Consider the following 7,747-nt stretch of genomic DNA (forward strand, 5'->3'; position numbering starts at 1 on the left):
GTAGGACAGCTCAAAAATTTTAAGCACACTGATTAACTCATGTGATCATGCATCAAAAATGAAAGGTGCCTTTGAAATAAATAGCTCATGTAAAATGCTTGTCTTTAAGAAATCATTAAACTTATTTCATATCTCTTTCTAACTCCCTTCTCAGCTAATAGACTTGATACAGAGTATCCACAGTGAAGAAGACCTCTAGTTAGGCTTTAGAAAGCCATACAAACACTGGAAATAATTACAATAATTTGGAATCCACTGAGTTCCTCTTGGAAAAATCAGGAGAAAAAATTGTTTAAAATTATGTGATTTGTGATACATATAAAAATTCTTGGAGTTACTTTGTTTTGGCTCATTCAATTGAAAAATTTTCCAGGTAAGCTTTGCCATGTTTTTTCCATTATGTTCCCTACGCTAATTTGTTATTTTTCTATCACATGCCTCCAAAAATGCTGAAGTTTTTTTGTCTTTGTTTTATCATTCAAGGCTTGATAATGTCTCTGCCTCTCCTCCTGTGATTTGAGTTGTACCGTTGATCTAACTGAACCATCATTAGCTGCTTAAAGTGTGAAGAAAGAAGAACCCACTCTGGTAAAGTCTTCAGGGGCTCTGTTTCCTGATCTGTAAAGAATAGATGAATGCTATGACCTTAAAAACCTGGCCTGTTCTAATCAGCAGTGATTTTAAGTACTTTTAGCCCAATTTCTGGAAGACTAACTTTTCTGCATATTTTTTTTTCTGAAATGTGTATCAAAACTTTGCATCTTTGGCACTGAGCTTTTTGGCATAGCAACATCTTCAGACAATCCTTCCTATCTTGAGAAATAACATTCAGGAAAAAGGATGATTTTTTTTTGTTGTTGTTTTAGACAAATTAAACATGCTTTCTTCTGGTTATCCAAATAATTTTTTCCCTATTGAGTGGGCAAGATGTCTCAGTGGTCAAATAACCTTTAAAATTATAGCTGTTTCCAGAGGCTGCTTGCAGGAATTGTTTTATAGATCATCAAGTCTATTAATATGGATAAAATGCAGTTCTCCCTGCTGGTCTGCTGGCACATGTCCCTGAATTCTGCTAATGTTGCACTCAGATTCTGGATTTGGATCTTTTGTCTCCATTACCTTAACATCTCTTTGCTATTAAAAAAAGAAGTCAATGTCAGTGCAAACTAAAACAACTAAATGTCAAAGCAGTAACAGTTTAGTGAGTTGAGTATAATAGGATTGCCAACATCTATTGAAGACTTGCTACTTCCTGACCACTATTTTAAATGCTTTATATAAACAATATTGACTCATTTGATTTTTTTCTTTAACTTTTTTATTAGTATACATTTGCGGTACATAGTTATTACATTAACCTTGGGGAATTGGGACATAGTCATATAACATCTTGATCAGTTTTAGCTCCCCTCCCCACTGCCCTCCTATCTCTACCCATTTGAATTTTAGGAGGTGCATATTATTTATTTGTAGTTCTTTAATAAGACACAAAGAAGTGAACTTGTTCAGTGTTTCACAGCTAGCAGTAGTTTTCTGAACTTTGGCTTTTAATATTAGGGGTGGGGTGGCAGTAGGCAGAATCTTGCTATCAGATAAAAGGCCATTCAGTAGATTGGAAAGACTTTTATTGAGTGGAACATATCCATATTGAATGGAAGATTTTGCTATATGTAGTGTTTAAATCATCATTTACCTGAGGGAAATTAAATCACTTTTAATCTTGGATGATTCATATTGGAGAACATACAACTTGTATATGATATTTTATTCATTCTTTTAATGCAAAAATATTCATGCAGTGTCTGCTATGGATCATGTAATCTGATACATGTTTTAGAAGGCTGAAAACAGGAAATATCTGAGTTTCCAGGTATAGAAATAAAGTTCCAATGATTTGAAACTGTATTTATAATTAAGTGGTGTGAATTTAGAAACAACCAGACAAATGTCTCTACGACAAGAAAGGGTAGTCTATAACAGACAAATAGAACAGTGGATTCCAATAAAACAGATTGCTAAGAGACAAATGACGTTTTGCAGAATATCATATGTGTCCCTTCTGTTGAGAGGAGAAAGCTGATTGTTGACTATGGTCTTCAGCTATTAGGTGACTATCTTTCACATACACAGAAAGACTCACATTATAGCTGTGGGACCCATGATCAGAGACATCCAAGAGGAGAGTTGAAAACAAAGGGAAGCCACTGAGTTCAACAAATTATGTACAGAAAACCAGTCCCTAGAAAACCATGGAGAAGAGCTCAGTAGGGAGGTAAGGAAATTGAGAAGGGGCACAGGGAACTCTATTTATTTCAATAAGGTAGAGTTAAATGATCTTGACTGGGACTTATAAAGGATGAGGGCTGGCCAAATAGCTCAGCAGATTAAAGTACCTGCAAGCTGGTGCAGAGGCCGGGGGTTCAATTCCCAGGCCTGCCATGTCAGCCCTGCCTCCCACCTCTGGGGCACACTGAGATGGCAAATGAGACTGGGCATGGTGGCACATGCCTGTAATCCCAGCTCTTGGGAGGCTGTAAACAGGTGGGTCACTAGGAGTCCGATCTAGTAGTGAGACCCTGAACACCCTGTAGACCCTTCCTAAAAAAATACAAAAAAGAGAAAGGATGAGGTGGATGACATAAAGAGAGTTAAAATCCAGGATGACCAACATACATAGCAAAAGTACATTTAAATTATAACTGAGGCAAAAGCCCAAAGGAAAAGTAGTTTCCAGCATTTTCTTTCTTTGTAATCATTATATTAAGAAGAAATTTATACATTTTAATAGTTTAAATTCTGATACCCAGAATAAGCATGTGAACATATGACTTTTTTTTAATATACAAGTAAAGCTATTCATCATAATTTGCTATAATATTGCCATTCAATTACATTTACTTTGGAGCATTAAGTCAAATGGGTTAAAGTAAGCCTGTAACATCTATGGAACAACTTCTTGTATTACACATGCAAATTACCTTTCCATGTAACCTCTTCACTTTAATTTCAAAGTTACCTGGGCTCTGAAGTCACAACTCAAGCACTTATCACGGTCCAAAGAAAAGGGAAAAACAAAGTAACAAGGAGTGCTCAACAATTATATATATATATATATATATATATATATATATATATATATATCACAGTACAAAGGACTGCCATCCTAGAAATGCAGGCCCTTAAGAAGCAGCATAGCAACATCATTAGGGGCTGGTGAGATAGCTCCATGGTCTAAAGTGGCTGCTTAGGCAAGCTTAGGCAGGCTCAGGGTACCACGGTTCGATCCCCAGCACCACATGCCATGCGAGCTCCATTCTCAGGGCAGGCTGAGCTGGCCAAAAAATAAATAAATAAATAAAAATAAATAAATTAATTAAAAAAGGAAGCAGCATTATGATAAACCCCTTCTTTAGGAAGGTATCATTTCTTTTTCTTTTTTCTTTTTTTCTTTTCTTTTCTTTTTCTTTTTTTTCTTTTTTCTTTTTTTTTTTTTTTGTGGAACTGGGGATTGAACCAGGCCATTTTGCCTGCCAGGGAAGCACTTATTCCACTGAGCTATCTCCCTGGCCCCAGAAAGGTATCATTTCTATCACTGTTATCACAGGCTAAATTATATATTATGCCACCTTCAAGAAATAGTTGAGTCAGGACAATGCAGAGGCATCACAGTTAGTTCCACTTAATACAAACAACTGTAGACAGACCAACATTTCCAAAAACTGTTACCTTTTTCTGATTGCCAGTGAAATACAGTTTTAATCCATAGCTCAATAATGAAGGGTCATACACTAAAGTCAGACCTCTTAATGGGGCCAGTGAATAATGCTCACTGCTGCCATGGAGTGTGCTGTAGTGATCACATGAAGGACTAGAATCATAATATACTCACTACTTGATATAGTTTTTGCTTCAATATTTAATTATAGTAACGTTTTAAAAGCTAAATGAAGAATAAACACAAATACAAAAGCTCCAACTTTGCCCTGTATGTATGATGACTTCAGTGTGCAAGATGAAGTTTCATGCCTGTAAAAAGTACCTAACCCTGGTGTCCATTAGGCTACGTCTTGTAATTCATTTCAGTTGCATATATGGACAAGCTTAGACTGAAATGCTACACATAAGTGTTTCAGCATTTTCATTTTTTGGATAATTTTATTGAGAAACAAATAACAATGAGACAGTTTCAAATCTCATTAGTAGGACAGTTTCAATAATTAATACATTGCATATTCTTGTCTTCATTGTACAAGACGCAGACATGATATCCTGTTTACAAATACTACTAGAACACATCTTTTTCTTCAATGAATTAAGAGAATGTAGCTGTGTATCTACCCTATTTTGAATATATAGATACAAAATGGTCGTACAGTTGTATCCCCATTTTTTGTTTAATTTTGACATTTAAATATTATAGGTGTGTAAATTCAGCAAAATATTACAAAATATTCCTGTGCTCCATAATAGTAGTGGGTTTTTCATAAGACTGGCAATGTCAGAAGTTGTTGACTTGAGCCTTTTAGAGCTCAGCATATTAATATGGCTTCACTTTTTATACTTTATTTTTATACTTTTCTACTGGATGATTAAGACCAAGATAAAGCAAGACCTGTATAACAAGAAATGTAGCTTTTGTATCTGATAACCTTGTATTACACTTTGTAGATCCTTTGTCAGCATCAGCCATGTGAATGAATCATGGCCATTGCTTGATCAATTTGCTCTGTGTGAAAGACTGAGAAAATGTTTTCTGTGCATGTGACTCACCTAAAGCACACTCTACATCATTGATCACTTTCTTCTGTGGCCCCATAATCTCCTTGATCAGAAAATTTGGGACACAAGTGAGTTACATGATGTTATAGTATGGGTTCGCCTATATGCTATGTCCTCTCCTCTCCTATTTCACTGACCTTGAAAGGCTAGGGCCAAAATGTTGGCTATCCTTGCAGCCCTCCTTTCTCTCTAACTTTTAACCCTCCAGAAGGGAAGATTTTTGTTATTACCCTACAACATAGGCTGTTGAGCTAAACCTCATTATCTGTCTGAGTATCAAACATCTTAGGCATAACATGGAACAGGTATTCTTCATCAAGTATTGATATACTAAACTTTAAGTCCCTACAGAATATGAAGAAAAAAATTTTAAAAATATTTTAAAATAGGGAAAAATCACCTATTTTTACAAAGAAGTATAGAAATCTAACCACACACAGTATTGTAGCAGGACAGTCCCACAACACCCCTTTTCCTGTCTCCTGCCTTCATTCACCACCCTTTCCTTTTTAAACAGACATCTACCTGAGAGACAGCATGGCAGCAATTGGCATATCATGACAAGCAGCACATATTCAGAAGACCAGAATGACAGGCACTCCAGAATGAACCTACTATTACACATTGCCATCTTCAGTGCAGTTTCTTAGTTCACAGGTATCATCATATACAGTTAGTCAGTGTGAGAATACTACCAATTATCTGCTAGCTTTGAAAACCTTCTGGAGATTCTGAGGATCATTGCCTTACCCATCTTGAATGTATGGCTTTGCCCCTGTAATGTTTCATAGCTATTACCCTTGCTCTCTCTTCATTGTCTAGTTCTCAAGTTCTTGCTTTCCCTTTAATTGTGTTATCCCTTTATATTTGTATTTCTTCTTTTCAGTTCTTATACTAGGGAGACTATATGATATTTACACATGTGGGTCTGGCTTATTTCACTTATGAGTATGTCTTCAAGTGGAATCCACTTAAATATGAAGACTTCGAGTTTATCATTCTTTATAGCTGAGTAATCCTCCATTGTATAAAAATACAACATCTTTTCATCCATTCCTCAGGTGACGGGCATCTTGGTTGTTTCCAAGATTTGGTTATCACAAATTGTGTTGCTATAAACATAGGTACACATATATTACTATGATGATGTTTAAAGTTCCTCCTGGAAAATTCCCAGTGGGGGAATAGCTATTTGAATGGGATTTCCAGTCCTAGTTTTCTAAGGAGTCTCCACACTGATTTCCATAATGGTTGCACCAGTCTACATTCCCAACAACAGTGGCAAAAGGTTCCCTTTTTCCCACAGCCTTTCCAACTTTTGTTGTTGGTTGATTTCCTTATCTGAACTATTTTTTGTGGGGTGAGATAGTATCTCAGTGTTGTTGTAATTTGCATTTTATGGATGGCTAGTGATGTGGAGCATTTTTTCATATGTTTATTTGATTCTTTTAAATTTTTTTTTAAATTTTATTTGCTTCTTAATTTCATCCTCTGAGAAGTGTGTGTTCATCTCGGATGTCCATTTCTGGATTGGGTCTTTAAATTTAGGGGCCCTGATGTTTTTTAGTTCTTTATAAATTCTAGAGAGTAGACCTTTGTCTGAGTGCTTATTAGTCAAGATTTTTTTTAAATTTGTAGGTTGTCTTTTTACTTTGTTGGTAATTAATATTGACATGCAAAATTTCTCAATAAGAGGAGGTCCCAGTTGTTAATTTTTCTCTTTTCTTTCAGAGCTGGGTATTGAACTCAGGCTGTTGTGCTTGCCACACGAGTGCTTATTCAACTGAGTTATCTACCCAGCCCCTATTCTTTCAAGTGTAATCCATATGATTTGCTTTTTGTTCATGAACTATTTGCCTACCCCTATGTCTTCAAGAGTTCCCCCTACATTCTCTTCTAAGAGATTTAGTGTTTCTGTTTTAATGTTTAGATTTTTAATCCATTTTGACTTTAGCTCATGCATGGTGATAGACCTGTTTCAAGTTTTAGTTTTCAGCATGTAGAGAGCCAGTTGTTCATTGCCATGGAAGTATTTCACTTCTCCATCAAACTTGAAATAAAGTTTTGCAGGGTTTGATAGTCTAGGATGGAATTTGTTTTCATAGAGGACTTGAAGTACTCTGCTCCATGCTCTTCTTGCTTTCATGGGTTGTGAAAAAAAGTCTGCTGTTATTCTGATGGATTTTCCTTTGAACGCGATCTATTTCTTTTCTCTAGTGGCTTTCAGTATATCGTTGTTCTGTTGGATTTCTGGGATCTTGACTATTATATGTCTCGGTGTGTTTTTAATTGGGTTGAGGTTACTTGGCTTTCTATATGCTTCAGTTACCTGGATGCCAGATTGTTTCCTCATATTTGGGAAGTTTTCTGCTATTACTTCTCCCCATATTTTTTATATCATTTGTATTGACACCTTCTTTCTCATTGATACCTATTAGTCTCACATTGTTCATCTTTGCATCATCTTGCGGTGATGAATTATTTTTTCCTGCCTCATCATTGTTTTTAAGGATTTTTTTTTTTTGCTCCGAGTGCGATCAGGCCAGTTTTGGCTGGCTTGACTTGTGGGGATCGAACAACAGCAATTTATTTTATTGATAAACAAATAGCAATGAAACAGTTTCAAATCCATTCGGTAGAACAGTTTCAATAATTAACACACTGCATACATTTTTCTTAGTGGTTAATTGCTGTGCAAGATGCGGACCTGATCCCATCCACAAACACCATTAGAACAAATCATTCTATTCATTAAGAGAATGTAACTATATATCCATCCCAACCACTCTGAATACACAGATATAAAATGGACATTCATCTGTATACCTTTTTTTTGTTAAGTTCCGTTATTTGAATATTATAGGTGTGTAAACTCAGCAAAACATTCCAAAAGAGTCCAGCAGCCCACAGTAGTATTGGGTCTTCCGCTTCACTGGCAATGTCAAAAATTGATGACCTGAGTCCCCCA

This window comes from Octodon degus, unplaced genomic scaffold (genome assembly GCF_000260255.1).
Source record: "Octodon degus isolate 3935 unplaced genomic scaffold, OctDeg1.0 scaffold00038, whole genome shotgun sequence".
NCBI classification, from domain to species: domain Eukaryota; kingdom Metazoa; phylum Chordata; class Mammalia; order Rodentia; family Octodontidae; genus Octodon; species Octodon degus.